The sequence below is a fragment of the Denticeps clupeoides genome, chromosome 17 (assembly GCF_900700375.1).
Source record: "Denticeps clupeoides chromosome 17, fDenClu1.1, whole genome shotgun sequence".
Taxonomy (NCBI): Eukaryota; Metazoa; Chordata; class Actinopteri; order Clupeiformes; family Denticipitidae; genus Denticeps; species Denticeps clupeoides.
The window spans coordinates 16,309,023-16,325,668 of record NC_041723.1 but is presented as its reverse complement, the minus strand read 5'-3'; the positions used below and the strand labels follow the sequence as shown (position 1 = coordinate 16,325,668).

The following is a 16,646-nucleotide window of genomic DNA, read 5'->3' as shown; positions in this document are numbered from 1 at the left end:
TTGTATTATTTCAGATAATCCTGCTTGTGTGGTATTTATTCCCATCTTGTTTACCCAGTAGGGTTTGATTCATCATATCACACTCTACTCTCTCTTGAGTTCCCTTTTTTCTGTCCCACCCTGTGGATTGATGCATGTTGCTTACTTGTGCACCTTTCTTCTTTTTTTTTATTCCAGGCTGTGTAATCTGGGCTGCCAGTGTGGGCCCTTTTTTCTCTTTGTGCCATTAGTTTCCATTTTCTCATAAGAACCATGGCAGTGGGTGTGGGAGATAAAGCAACATTTGCACCATGCACGTTTCCCCACGTGGCAGCTCTGATTTCTCTGGTCTCGGGTCTGAGTCTCTCCGTGTGATCTCCTCAGGAGCAGAACACATCCTCGGGCGTCCTGTTTCGTGTGTCTTATTGATTTGTGTTCTCAGTGCCGCTCTCTGTCCCTCCATCGCAGGTGGTGTTAATAAATGCAGTGAGGGATGTAGCCAAGGCCTTGGCTGAACTGATTGGGGCCACTAAATGCGCTGCTGGGAAACCTGCAGACGACCCCTCCATGTACCAGCTGAAGAGCGCTGCCAAGGTAGGAGTCCTTAACGCCGGCGGGGGACACGGTCCGCGTCTACATACTGCAGGGGTGGAACGAGCCCAATTGGATCTGCTAGCCTGCTATTGAGACCAGGCTATTCTAACTTTCACTCATTGTGGGGCTCAGGCCACTGGGTGGGTGGGTGTGGTTGTGTGAAAGAGAGACAAAGAGCTTCATAGGTTTCTCAGCAGGGGGGCACCAGAACTGACTTTGATAGTCGTACAAGGACAACATGATTGAAACTCTTTCACACACATCCACAGAGACAAGTATTTCTTCTCTTCCACTGGCAGCTTGAGGTTTTATTTACTCCTCCTAACTCAGACCTCATTTGTTTCCTTGTTAAAATATAGCTATTGCATTTATGTGGTGTATTTATCTTAAGCAAAATTATAATGTGTTCTCATAATATTGGACAAATGTATCTTAAACATATTATTATTAATGCAACTACTTTTGCAAATAATACGTTTTTTGCTAGGAAGCTTCTATTACTGTTTGAAGGCTAATGAGTCAAAATCCAATATGCGCGTCTCATGTAGCTCGATAACAGACTGTGTTCATTCCTGCAGCATATGGCAATGTGCAGAATGGACCCCTGCCTTGCTAGCCTTTTGAGTACTGTGTGTGTTTGAGAGTGAGCTAGTGTGTGTGTGTCTGTTAACAGAGCCCATCCCACGAGTAATATTCCTGAATGATCCCAGTTCCCTGGTGTGGTTGATTTTGTTTGACCAATAACAGAAAATGCTCCTCTAGCTCACACTAGTTTTTCTGACATTTCTTTATTTCTTGCCTGGTCTTCCGTCTCCCTCTTTATCAGGTCATGGTAACTAACGTCACATCGCTGCTGAAGACCGTTAAGGCGGTGGAGGACGAAGCCACCCGTGGGACCAGGGCACTGGAGGCTGCAATCGAGTTCATCAAACAGGAGCTGATGGTAAGATTCGTCCTACCGCCACACTTTTTCCTGAATTCTGTCTTTATATTGCATGTGCTGCAGAGGAATAAAACGTGAATAAATACGTGGAGAATCTCTTTAAGCAACCTATAGCAGCAGATGAGGGGTGCATATGGGAGTTATAAAACCTACCATTGCAGAATTTGCAAACATAGGGTTTCGCATAGCGTATGATGAGCAGTGTTGCCAGACTCTATGGCTTTTTCAGCCCAAAATCATTAAACCTCAACTATTTGTCATGAAAGTCTGTTATTTACACAAAATTGTGCAGGATAAACACAATACTTCACTAAGCATCACTGAGTATTTTACTAACAATTTGATTTATTTTAATTAATATGAAGAGTATTTAATATGATATTGTGGTATTTATGCTGCTTTCTATGCTGCTGGTTGGTTCATCTTAATTTTTTTTAAATACTTGGGATGGGATACTCTATTTTATGCATATGGTATAATTTGTTTGAGGTGACATTCAAGCAGAAATTTAATGAATCTCCTTCAGCACACGGCTCAGTGTAGCAGCACCTATAAATTGAATTTGAATAGACATTTTTCCTATATTAAAATTCCACCTTGAAGGTCATGGCAGATGTGACAGTGGCAGTGTAGCTGGCTTGCTCTGTAACTCCGCTGATGTCTGAACGTGTTTTACAGCATGGCGCTCTGAGTGAGGCTAGCCCCTCAGTTTAATGGGGCCTGCAGAAGACCACTTTTTTGAGAACATGTTTAAAAAAGGAGGCGGGGGCGGAGAGACAGTTTCTTTATCAGTTTTACTTCAGCTGCCATACCATCCAGTATAAGCAACTCGAGTCATTAGTTATACTCTGTTACTCCCTTGTAAAAGGGGATAAAGCACTTGGGAGGCTTTTCACTCGTTCTGCTTAAATGCTTGTAAAGCTGGAGTGTCAGAAAGTGTCTTCTGCTCTGCTGCCTTCTGCAGCTCCAAATGAGAGGAAATGAGGGTTTGAGTTTGTCACTGCTAACGTCCCTCAACTGCAGGTGCTCCAGTCCAAGGACATTCCGGAAAAGTCCACCACTCCAGAGGAGTTCATCCGCATGACTAAGGGCATCACCACGGCAACAGCCAAAGCAGTGGCTGCAGGAAACTCCGCCCAGCAGGAGGATGTGATCTCCACAGCCAACCTAAGTCGCAAAGTAATCTCTGACATGCTGACCACCTGCAAGGTGTGTTGCATAAAAAAGACCCCAGACACAGAAACTACACTTCTCAAAAAAATAAAGGGAACACAAACATAAGACATCCTTTGTTGTTTACATAGTTGAATGTGCTGACAACAAAATCGCACAAAAATTATTGATTGGAATCGAATTTATCAACTCATGGAGACCTGGATTTGGAGTTACTCAAAATTAGTGGAAAAACAATAAAAAATTTTAAATGTCAAAATGAGGCTCAGTAGTGGGTGTGGCCTCCACGTGCCTGTATGACCTCCCTACAACACCTGAACATGCTCCTGATGAGGTGGCGGATGGTCTCCTGAGGGATCCGCAAACTCCAGCCACATGAGGTCTAGCATTGTCTTTCATTAGGAGGAACCCAGGGCCAACCGCACCAGCATATGGTCTAACAAGGGGTCTGAGGATCTCATCCCACTACCTTATGGCAGTCAGGATACCCCAGGCGAGCACATAGAGGGCTATGCAGCACCACAAAGAAATGCCACCCCACACCATTACTGACCCACTGACAAACCGTTCATGCTGGAGGTTGCAGGCAGCAGAACGTTGCAGGCAGCAGAACGTTGCAGGCAGCGCTACCTGAGCCTCTTGTGGGTTGTAGACTCTGTCTCATGCAACCACTAGAGTGAAAGCACCACCAGCATTCAAAAGTGACCAAAAAATTATGAGAAGTGGTCTGTGGTGATCAGCTGCAGGACCACATCTTTATTGGGGACGTCTTGCTAATTTCCTATAATTTCCACCTGTTGTCTATTCCATTTGCAGAACAGCAGGTGGAATTGATTTGTCAATCAGCTTTGCTTCCTAAGTGGACAGTTTGATTTCACAGAAGAGTGATTGGCTTGGAGTTACATTGTGTTGTTTAAATGTTCCTCTTATTATTTATCCCTTTGTGTATATAAAGTGTGTGTGTGTGTGTGTGTGTGTGTGTGTGTGTGTGTGTGTGTGTGTTTGTGTGCGAGAGAGACAGAGAGAGAGAGAGAAAAAACCACAGCTCCTTCCCTAGCACGCCAACCACCTGCCAAGTGCTAATTCTGAGCTCTCTGCCAGCTCCACATGCGCTGAAACACACTCACACACTCTCGCTGTCACTCTTCCTCTCAGTGTGTGGCACAGCAGGCTGCAGCCTCCTGGCCAATGTGACTGAGCTGCTTGGTGTCACCGGTGCCACCTAGTGCCAGTGTAGATGATTGGTGAGGCTAAATTATTTTAAAGGCTGAAATCTGTTGATAACAAACTAATAAAGGCAACACATTTACATCGAACCTCGAACTCCTGAATTCCAGCCAAAATGCTTTAAAGAAGGACTGGGTCTCTGTGGTTTAGTTCTTAGATCAGCTCTCCGGTATTTAATGTGTATTGCACTTGTACCACACTGGAATCAAGTTCCTTATATGTCTTCGCTCACATATTTGGCCCATAAATGCTTTTCTGATTCTGTATCTGTGCATGTTGAATGGTGGTGTGATGTGTGACAAGACAAGTTGGTTCTGCAATCCTGCTGTTGCTAAGCAACATTGTTCAGTCAGCACTCAGGTGGATATAATATGCTTGTCACCTTTCGTTGTGACCAGGCTAACCAGGTAATAAGGTACTGAAAGAGACATCATTCAGAATTTTAGAATTCTCTGCCAATCGTAATGCAGGGCTGGGTATAAATGTGGTATAATGACCTGATTATATACAGAAGAAGCCTGGCCTGTGTGTAAACAGGACAATCAGATTTTTTTGTCCACTTTATTTCTATAAATTGATGCATCCCATGAGACAACAACCCTGCAGAGCTGACATCGCTCGTCCAAAGCTGATGTGATGAGTCTAGTGTGATAACTCATGTGTCCTGCCTGCAGCAAGCTGCCTACCACCAGGAGGTCAGCGAGGATGTGAGGAACAGAGCTCTGCACTACGGGGTGGAGTGTACCAATGGATACATCGAACTGCTGGAGCACATTCTGCTGGTGGGTCAGAGTGTAGAAGACGACCTGAAAATATGTTCTCAGCCTATTCTTTATTCCTCCTGTGAGATATTTAAGATTTTATCCATAACGTTCTTGCTTCTCGTTTTGTATTTTATTTGCCATAATACAATTATGCATCTAATAATAACTGGCAGGGTAATAAGTCTGTCATAAACTCAATGCTGACTTTGAATGAATCAATGAATTTGACTTTTTAATTTAAGTTTTTTTTTTTTTAGTTTGTTTTATTATTCTATCAATAGATTGGTTGATGTACCAATGGTGTGTGTGTGTGTGCGTGTGTGTGTGTGTGCAGGTGTTACAGAAACCCACTGCTGATCAGAAGCAGCATCTGGCCGTGTTCTCAAAGCGTGTGGCCGGATCAGTCACTGAACTCATCCAGACGGCAGAGGCCATGAAAGGTGAGGCCTCACACGGTGTGCGTGCACACACACACACACACACACACCACACACACACACACACACAGTCTGTCTCTCTTTGACACACACCTTTTAGGACATGCAGTCATCCCCTCAAGTTTGTTTAGGCACTACCCCATCCTTTTTGGGGCGTGGTTGCCTAGTGGGTCAGGAAGCAGACCCGTAATCGGAAGTTTGCGGGTTCATATCCCGAACCGCCATGGTGCCTTTGGGATCCCCTTGATCACGGTACCGTCCCCACACACTGCACCCCTGGCGCCTGTCATGGATGCCCACTGCTCACCAAGGATGATTGTTAAAAGCAGAGGACACATTTTGTTGTGTCACCGTGTGCTGTGCTGCAGTTTACAATGACAATCACTTCACTTTCACTTCACTTATTTTTCCCCTACTCAGCCTCCATTTTTTAACATAATATTAAGTCATGATAAGGAATATAGATTACCTCTAAATAAAGTTAATAATAAATAGTTTATAGTACCTATGATGCCACATGCCATGAACATATATCAGAGGACCCCTGAATGCATCTTGATGAGCATTCCGGGTTGGTAAAAAACATTGGCCCTCTGTCTCCCGTCTAATTCTCTCTCTGTCTTTGCTTTTTTTTTTTTTTCCTCTCTCCGTGCCTCAGATGGCTAGGTAAGTAGAAGTTGTGCAGTTTGTGAAGTGTTGCCCCCCCCCCCTCCCCGTATTACCTTTCCCACACACAGGGGGCTTGCTGAATAGCTGGAAGGGGTGGGTGGGGTGCAGACAGTGAGGGTGGTGCCGTGCTGCGCTCCCCTGGGGAACCCGACGTAATCTGCAAAAACACGCTTCCATCTGTTTCTCCAGGCTGTTGATGTCGGAGTTTTACGGCCACTTGCAACTCCGTAAAGAGAGGCACTAACCCGGCAAAAAGAAAATATGTTGGACGATAAAGACTATAGCCTAGTTTTTGAAAAACTAGGGATGATAATTGAAGCGTGGAGGCGCATTTATCAGTGCAGAGCACGAATGACAGGATGGATCATAGGAGCTGTTGCAGCACAGCAGTAATGTAACAGGGGCTTTGATGTGTGACTTCTTTGGTGGTTCCACCAGCAGATGGTGTTTTGTCTGATGTCTGGTGTGTCAGTCAAACTGTTCTCGCTGTCCCTGTGTGTGTGATGTATAGGCAGGGAATCATATAGTTAGTTTCTGAAGGTCAGATTATTTTCGTGACCCTCTTGTATTACTCTGCTGCTGCCATCGGTTGCGCCTGTAATCAGTATAATCTATGTTCAATATATCAATATATTTTCAGGTTTTGAGACTTCTGTGCGCAACAACTATTTCCAAGAACTATTTTTTGCAGACTGAATGCCTATATTTTTGGTATTTATATACTGTGTTTTATTCGGCACACAATACAGTACTTGTTTTAACTGCTGGCTATTCCCCAATGCTGTCCCATTGTACTTTAATAGTGACAACAGTGACAATTGCATTGGAAACTCTATCCTGTGCAGGGCTGATAAAAAAAAATAAATACTCATGTTTTGCCCAATTAAATATTTTCTATAATTGAAATGTTTCATGTGGAAATGAATTAATAATCAGCCAACTGTTATATATGCATCTGAAACACATATTCTATTGTGTTTTATGTGAGTGGATTAAAGAGTCTGCAGGGTTTTGCCCTCTGCAAAATGTCAAGAGAGCAGTGCAACACCTTTTTAGCACAAAGATTGTTGTAATGCTTCATAATGCTTCAAGAACCTTGTGTTTAGCAAAGAGATTTTTTTGTTTAAGTTAAAAATTAATTCTTGACACTGCAGTACTGTGGCTTATAAGTATAAGTACTGAGGACATTTTCATTATGTCTTTTTGCCTTTTGTGTATTATAATTTCTCAACATTCATTTCTACAATATTACTGTGAGGTATTAAATGTAGCCCTGCAGTATAGAGTACATCTGTTTTGGGGTGGATGTGTGTGCGTTTGGCTGGTAGCTGAGCGTGACCTTTCTTGGAAACCCTTTTCAGGAAGTGAGTGGGTGGACCCAGAAGACCCCACAGTCATCGCTGAGACAGAGCTGCTGGGAGCCGCTGCTTCCATCGAGGCCGCAGCCAAGAAGCTGGAGCAGCTAAAGCCCAGAGCTAAACCGAAGGTAACCCCCCCCCACCCAACCCATCTGTGTTATCCACACACCACCCGGCCCCACCCATTTTAGTACGGGCGGACCCGGGGCTCTCATACGGCCATTGCTTTTGTACCTGTGGTGCATTAGACCGGCTCCACTGGGCTTTACGAGCCGGGCTTTATCTCATGTGCTCCGTACTTTCCTTTTTCTGGGATTTACCCTCCTGTTTGTTTCCTGGAGATGCTTGCGTGTTACGTGGGGCTGGTTGCTTATCTTGGGCCGTGTTCAAGTTGGGAGTTGATCTTTCTGAAACTCGTATTGAGGGGAAAGGTCAATTCTGCTTTTGAACTGCTGAACACCGGCATTATGAAGCACCTCCACCACAATGCTGCTGAGAGACTTAAAAAACGATAAGAAGGAATAAACGAACGTAAGAAGGAAAACATTTCCCCACCCTGGCCTTTATTGCCCATTCATCAACTGAATGTTTTTGCACATATACCTGCTGTTAGAATAGCCCTTGGTGTTCCTCAACCACGTAACAATGTCAAACATTTGTTTAAAGTGGTGTAGTTTTCCTGTATGAACATCTGGAGATGCAAAATTGCAGCAGTTATTGTAAATGGCCTGCATGAAAGACTGTTTATTCTAAAAAATAAAAGGGGTGGGGTCTTTACAAAAAGCAACGTATCCGATCACCAGTTTTACTTTTCATTTGCTTAAATGAAGTACATGTTCAATTATGTTGCTTAACTGAAATGAGAGAAATGTTCCAGAAATACGAATGAAAAGATGAGGATAAGCACATCACCATTTCCCCACCACCTTTCCACCATTATGTTCCAAAAAATAATAATTTGCTGTAAAAAAAAAAAAACTAGAGGATTTGTTGTACAAAATTGGGAAGGGATTTGTCCTGTGTGACACAGATTAAATTCTGCCTGATGTAGTGTAGGGGTGTAGGTTCTGAGTGTTCTCTCCTGACTGCGTATCTGTAGAGGGTTCATTTTGGCATGTAACCCACCACTAGATAATAGGTGTCCCATTAGGACTTATGTATTCAGGAGTTGTCGCTTTCTTGTGCAGCTTTGAGAAAGAGCAGGTTTGTCATCCCATAGAAATCCCAGGTTCAAACCCCACTTATTACCATTGGGTCCTTGAGCAAGACACTTAACCCTGAGTGTCTCCAGGGGGACTGTCCCCTTTCACTACCAATTGTAAGTCACTCTGGATAAAAGCGTCTGGTAAACGCTGTAAATGTGAGCATGACAGATGTGTGCAGATAAGCAGTCTGTCAGGTTAGACAGGTTAGACCAAAAAAACGTATCTTTCAATATCTTAAATGTCTGTAACCCTTGTTTTGCTGTGAGGCTGACTGTCTGGTGTTGGTGTGTAAAAACACAACACGTTCCGAGGACCTCCCTTCTCTCCTCATCACCCCCCATTCTCTTCCCTCTCACTCTTCCCTACACACCCCCCACCCCGCATGTCCCATTGACTGTTCCCCTCATTCGTGCAAGGCGAGGTAGACCAGGAATCCTTCTCAGCAGGGCTCTGTCTGATTATGTTTGATATATTAGGTTGTTATTCAGTCCAACTATATATCAAACATATTCCTACAGTGTCCGCCTGTCTCCAAGACTCGTGTGCTCTGTGTGTCCGCTCCTGGCATGGGGTGTGTGCTCTCAGACCCGGTGGCATTTTTTTTTTTTTTATTTAGTGTGTTTGGTGCGCCGACTCTGTGGGGGGGGAAAAAAAAAAACAAACATATATTTGAAGAAATATATGTGTACTTATTACGGTACACACATTATTGTACGCCTTGAAACACTTTCTTTTGGCCCAGTAAATATTGTACTTTTGCTACAGTTGCCACAAGGTGTCACTCTAAGGAGTTTTTGTGTACTTGACTGTGATTGGTCTGGTAGTAGCCTTAGTGGATAACACACTCGCCTATGAACCAGAAGACCCAGGTTCAAATCCCACTTACTACCATTGTGTCCCTGAGCAAGACACTTAACCCTCCACGGGGGGACTGTCCCTGTAAATACTGATTGTAAGTCGCTCTGGATAAGGGCGTCTGATAAATACTGTAAATGTAAATGTAAATTGGTCCTTATTTTTAAGGATTAATTTTGGTCTTGTAATTGTAATCTTAGTTTAGCAGATAAAATGACACCTTGTTAGATATGTACTTATCTGCCCTTGTTGGATGTAATTAGTCTTATGATTTTTTATTTTTTTTTTTTTTTTGCAGCAAGCTGATGAGTCACTAGACTTCGAGGAGCAGATTTTGGAGGCAGCCAAATCCATTGCCGCGGCAACCAGCGCCCTGGTCAAGTCGGCCTCTGCAGCTCAGAGGGAACTGGTGGCACAGGGCAAGGTGGGTTGATATCACCTCAGGTCTGAAACAGTATTCAGTCACATCCTGCCCCACTTTTAACCTAATCTAGCCAGATCTAATAAATATATATATACCTTCTTCAGGTGGGCTCTATTCCTGCCAATGCAGTGGATGATGGCCAGTGGTCCCAGGGTCTCATATCCGCTGTGAGTCTCTCTGGGTTCTTCACTGATAATATCCAAGCTGATTTTTTTTTTCCCAGATCTGGCCACTTGCATCATCTTCCCAGCAGAGGCCTGTTTTCCTTAAGATGTTCTTACGCTTCCTTATAGGCGCGGGATGGTAGCAGCTGCCACCAGTACCTGTGCGAGGCGGCCAACGCGTCTGTGCAAGGTCACGCCAGCGAGGAGAAGCTCATCTCCTCCGCCAAGCAAGTGGCCTGCGTCCACTGCTCAGCTGCTGGTGGCCTGCAAGGTCAAAGCTGACCAGGACTCCGAGGCCATGAGGCGACTGCAGGTACAAAACTCACACTTACAATCCTCATCCTCTCAAATTACAGATGGGAATCACAGAGAACACCATCAAATATTGACTTGTTATTGACCTGTTTCACAGTACAGTATTCACCTGATAACATACTGACCATTTTGCACATCTCAATTCAATTTGCACATCTCTGCTCTTTACATTTCTGTTCATTTTGCACATGTTTGTCTTGTCTTGTCTTGTCCTGTTTGAAATATCCACTTACCAGCATCCTATATGATGTTTCAGTTATGTCCTGTTCATGTACAGAAAGAGATCTGGACAGTATTTAAGTTTTAGGTTGTATAGTTTAGTTTAGTGTGTAGTGTGGTTACCAAACTGAGTGTCGTAATATCAGTCTTTGGGGAAACTTGCTTTATTTTCTGTTACAAAAACATACACACTTACAAACAGGTTCAGTGATATCAAACACTATCAAAACGAACATAGTAATTGTTGTAGTCATTTAGAAATATGTAATATTTTTAAAGAATTGAATGCAATCAATAGCGCTCTGTTTTGTTAAGCTCCTCTGTGTGGGATATGCTGAGCAGTGTAGAAGGTGTATCAGGATTGTTCCACACATCAGTGTCACTGCTCTGTAGCCAGTCTGTGCTCTCTGTTCATTTGTCTCTCTAATGAAATGGATTTGTGTGTGTGTGTGTGTGTGTGTGTGTGTGTTTCTCTCATCTACTTCCAAATCTCTGCCTGTGTGAGTCAGCTCTGACCCTTGGTGTGTTACTCCTTCAGGCTGCTGGGAATGCTGTGAAGCGGGCATCTGATAACCTGGTGGAGGGCTGCTCAGAAGGCAGCGTTCGACAAGGCTGAGGACGACAGCGTGGTGGTGAAGACCAAGTTCGTGGGCGGCATCGCGCAGGTGGGACTTCACATGGGTTTGTTACACTTGCGGAACTCGCCGTGACCTGCTGCAGTTGCAGGCATCCAGAAAACTTCCACACCAGTTACATTTCAAAAGCGTTGCCTCATCCGGCATCATCCATCATTAACATTAAAGTCCAGGAAAAAAAGAATGGTCGTGGACCAATCCTCTCCCTTTTCATCCATGGCCAGATGGGGCATAATTAAAGAGTGCATGTTTGCCTATTCAAAACCCCACATTCCTTTTTTTTTTTTTTTTTTTTTTTTTTTACCCATAATTCCTTGTGTTCATCTGGAAGGAGTGAACTGAATAGCCATGCTACCCTGTAGAAAGCGAGTGTGTGTTTGTGTGGTGGAGATCCCAGCCAGCTCCCCTCCAGAGGCATTTTTCACTCAGCTGGTCCTTCTCAAGTGTACCGCTCTCTAATCTATGCCTGCCACTCTCCAAATCCTCTTCATGCATTCTGCAGACTAGCATATCACAAAAACCAAAATTCTCATTGCTTTAGCAGTGTGGAGTTATGTTAATTACAGGGTCTGCATTTCCCACTCTAAAAGTCTCCTCTTGGAACCTGGCTGAGACAGACAGTGGTCTAGTCACAAATCATGAAACAACTTGAGTCTATAGAGTCAAAAATATACTGTATTAGTCATTATGTTCATTGATCATTCTTATAGAAGATTTTCTCTTACCTAGGTTTCAATTATTTAATTACCACTTTAATTAATAACCTAGTTGTATGAGCAGAGTTACTGGAATTTGCCACCAGGGCTGCTCCCACAAGAACCTTTTCTTGCATTTTAGAATTTTATCTACGCTGAGGTTACCAAAATTTATATTTGTGAACATTAAATGTATAAAATCCCAATAACACGCCCAATAGGATAATCAAAACTCTGTATAATCTGGTCAATTCTGTCAATCCTCGTACTCAATTTCTATCATTTTAGCTGTGCTCAGGTCAATCAGCAAACGTCAACTTCCGGTCTATAGTGCTGTCAGGAGGGAGGTAGAGGACGCGGACATGGGGTGTGAGGAGGCGGCGTTCCGTGGGCGTGGGTGAGGAGGGGCAAGTCTGCTCGGGCTGAGGTGAAGACCGCCTTAAAGACCATGTGGTGGCAGTTCCGTGGCATACAGGGGCAGATGCTCAGGCGGTGGCACCACAGGGTGAATAATGGAGATGCAATGGAATTATGTTAAGTCGTGACCGCATATTGTGACTAATTTATATTGGGGTGCTTCGTACCAGACGGTCCCCTCTTCACCTCAGTCCAGCTTGCAGAAACTGCTCCACAACCAGCTGGTCTCGCCCGGCGGAGTCCGCAGGGTGTGCGGGAGCAGACTCAGACACCGGTTAGGGTTTTGGGACCTGGACGTGGTTCCAGTTTATTGTGAAGCGCACACAGTCTGTCCGCCAAATCTCTCACGAGCTTCTCCTTCATCCTCCTGCCCACAATTCGGTGTTCCCACACCCAGTGTGTCCCATTACAATATGATTATAATTGCTAGTTCTCATGTGTATGGAAAAAGAGCCTTCAGAGTTTATACATGTGAATGAAAGTTCTCTATAGAAAAGCTGAACTAAAGGGTATACAGTCTCAATGGGCAATGAAGTCAATTGGATGAGATTCACACTAATTTTTTTTTTTTGTCCTATTTGTCCCCAGATTATCGCAGCCCAGGAGGAGATGCTCAGGAAAGAGAGGGAGCTGGAAGAAGCTCGGAAGAAGCTGGCGCAGATCAGGCAGCAGCAGTACAAGTTCCTGCCCAGTGAACTGCGCGAGGATAAGAGCTGAAAAGTCTCCGTGGACAAGGACTGTCCAATGCAATGGACTGGTCTGTTAGCTGAGCTTAAGCATCTTGTACCTGTGATTGAGTGGCATTTTTAGCGAGGGTGGACTTTAAACTGTTACTGTCCTCCTCTCAAGGAGGGGGGGCGGAGCTACTACCGATGATTGTTTTCTTGTTACTGCGGAATGGGCCTTGCACTTCTGATTGGTGGATTATTTCACATAGGGTGGGGTTCAAGCCAGCTCTCATACATGAACATGCTAAAAAACCATGAAGAATGTGTGTTTGTGAGAATGTGAGATATGGACTTTTAAGTCATTTAAACAAGGACCATCTGATTGATAATACATCAGGACTAGCAAAAACTGCAGTACTGCGTCTTCATTTCTGTAGTTGCGGTGTTTCACCCACTCATATTATACAAGCAGAACTTTATGCAATAAATGCTTGGATATATCTGTATTTCATGATTGCAAAATATTTGAGATAAAAAAGCTAGATGTGAGTCAGCTACTGGCACACAGGAAGGGATTCCATTTTTTTTTCTTGTAGAGAACATTCCCCTTGCAAAGCATGGTTTGCAGGCAGTGTTCGATCGAAACATATCAGAAAGCTAATGCTTTTATAACCAATAATATACACTTTGACATAATTTACATCATATCCTCTATGTCGACTGTCCAGAGGGAAAAAGCCACTAAATAAATTTTTGGGGGGTGCGATAAAGCAATCCTTGTTAGTCCAAAAAAAAAACAAAAAAAAAAAAATATTTTAGAGATAATGTTTAGTGTGTACATGTTTAAACTACTGTGCTGAGATTTAGCAGATCTGTCTACAACTACTTCTCCTGTATTTCTCATCCATCTAAACACCACTCAGATGCACACACTTTGTCCATCTTTACGCCTCTGTTTACATTTTTTTTATTTTAATACATATAATTTTGCCGTAATTGACAGTAGCCAGGCCTCTTGGTAGTTGAACCCGGATTGTGTGTGTGTGTGTGTGTGTGTGTGTGTGTGTGTGGTGTGTGTGTGTGTGTGTGTGTGTGTGTGTGTGTGTGTGTGTGTGTGTGTGTGTGTGTGTGTGTGTGTGTGTGTGTGTGTGTGTGTGTGTGTGTATCGGGAGAATTAGTCCTTACTTAGAGATTTCTTCATAAGAAGGGCTTCTCCTCAGGTTATTCACAATACAATACAGTACAATGATATATACAAATAACTTATTCGTATCGTGTGCAATGAGTAACGCAGAGAGTGCTTGTCACGTCTTGTAATGAGGAAATATACATGTCCTAATTCTTTGTTGGGAAAAAAATAAAGAGCAGTTCCTCTTTTGCTCTGTTAGTGACAAGGATATATATACACGACTGTACATGCATGGCTTATAGGAACTATATATAAGAGAGAAGCTTTCAGCACTTTTAGCTCTGTAGAAGACACTGAGACCTTTTTGTTTTATGTCTACAACCGTCTGTGCTCCTTCTTGACGTACTCATGTGATATTCTATGTAGGATAACAGACTTATTTTAATGTGCATCTGCATCTGGTCACACTGCTTGGCACATTAGCGCTGGGACTCCTATTTGGAAACGCCATTTCAGAATCTGGACTGCCTGGTGTTGTCATAGTGCCTTATTCTGTCTGTCTGGAACACTCATAGCTCTTTCTGTGACAGGTGGGGCAGAGCCCGAACCTGTAGTATTCGATTAGCATTTTCTTTCAACAGGAGACATCAGGCCTCCACTAAGGGTATAAGTGCATATGGTCCATTCCACTAGCATGTACCAAGATGCTTCTCAACATAAGGTGAAGATCTTACCAAGTTAAAGTAACTGGCCGTTGAATAAGTTTCATACACGCAGACTAAATGACACCCATCTTTTTGTTGTGGATGGAACTCTAATTTTTTTTTTTTGTTTTTTGTAAATTATATATGTAATGAAGAAATTGAAATGTGGTTGCAAATGTGGTTTATCTTGCTGGAGCAGAAAAAAAAAGAATAAAAGACCGCCATCATTTAAATAGTTATGACTTTCCACAGAGATAGTTACTAATAATAATAACGATGATAAAAAAGAAAAAGAAAAAAAAAAGTCTGGCCATGAAATTATGCTGTAATGTAAAATATTTATCTGGTCAAAAAGGTATTTTTTGTATTCCCTGAAAATAAAGAATTTGAAAGAATTTACATATTGTGTGTTTTAATTGTATGTGTCTGATGGGGTACACGCCAGTCTAGATGCTCGCTGACGTAGGGTGTGACGTTTAAGGTTGATGTGGGTGATGATGTGTGATGGACAGGGCAGAGGACATTCTCCACATTCTCTCCTGCAGATGTCACTGTTCAGTCTTTCAGCCCTACATGAGAACCGTGAAGCCAATGGCCATATTTACTGTGCTCGTTACCATATATGGACATGTGGTCTTTCTCACTGCTGCTGATCGAGGGCGAGGCACGCGCTGAAGAATCGAAATAAGTGAATAAAGCTCTAATATTTCAACTCTCCACGTCCCACATCAGTTTCTGGTACCATATGGATTTATTAGCATGAAGACCAGTTCAGGACACTCCTGGCTCACTGGTGGAGTGAAAACACGTCCAGAGGCTCAGGGCTGGATGGGGAAAGTTCTGCCAATGAACACCATATTTGGACGTTCATGGAACGGCCTGGTTGCACAGGAGGCAGAATGGTGTGCCGGGGTGGTTCGTTACAATAACAACACATTCTACTATGTTCTTTGTTCCATACATTGTTTGCAAATCACTTTTTGTGAAGAACACATACATGGGGGGGGGCTGTTCTTTGGACATAATTTCTTTAAAACTGCGTGCACCATCTTTGCCAATAAACATTAGATGGGTGGTGTTTTTACCTTGACTTACATATATGTTGGTTTTGTCTTCGTTTCTGTTCGACCTTGCAAAGCCAAAGAACAAGGTGCTCCTCAGGAGGACAAAATAATTTTGGATTATTGAGGTCATAAGCAGTGTAGTGAGAGCAGTTTAATGAGAGACCCGGCACGCTGCCTCCCAGTGGCTGGTGGGACGGGTAGTAATCTCCATAAACACACAAGTAGTGTTAACAGAGACGTTATAACGTACCATCGTTTTACCGCTATTTTTCTGGCTAAGGTATTTCATTAGCACGACAGAGTACAGATCTCTGTTTTCATCTGGCTGCGCAGACATACATCTCACGTGCCTTTATAGCCAGTCAGTTTTGCGCATCTTAGTTTTGATCTACCAGGTAAAATGTTAGATTTTAAACAAAAAAAAAATTGAGGATTAATTGTGGACCCGTTTGCCGAACATGTAGTAAATGATCCTGATTCGTTGAACTGGCCCATCATGGCTCTAGGCTAACTCTTTTTGCACTGTTTTTAAATGGCCATGCATTTAATAACGCAGTTTTACAGGTTAACTTTTTGTTCATTTTAAATCGCTCTCCATATGAGCAATATTGACTTGAAAATGACAATAACAATCTGTTTAAGTTCTATTTGAAGCACAATTCTACAAGAAAGGTAACTTACTGAAAATGTGTTGGTGCTTAAAGTGTTTCACTGAGCTGAAATTAAAACAAGCTAAATGAAACATGCAAGTGTTTTACGGGCTTGAACTTGATTATCATCTCGGCCTGATGATCTGTTTGCTGCTACCTGTTGCAGCGGGGAGATGGGTTCAATGTGTTTTAATAAATGCATTGTGACTTTTCAGCGTTTAAATTTAGAACATTTTTAAAAATTACATTTTAAATAAATCTGCTTTCTGCAGGCTTCTTTTTTGGTTTCAGCTGAGCATGTTCAGGTTCTTGGTATCACTGATTTGGAGGAATGAGATCCTTCAGTTCAACAAAATCC

General features: G+C 43.0%; 1 pseudogene; it reads left to right on the top strand.

The window, feature by feature from the left end:
* The window catches only part of LOC114766749 (talin-2-like), a 100,835-nt pseudogene extending 86,975 nt beyond the window's left edge, over nt 1–13,860 (top strand).
* The last annotated feature ends 2,786 nt before the right edge of the window (nt 13,861–16,646 follow it).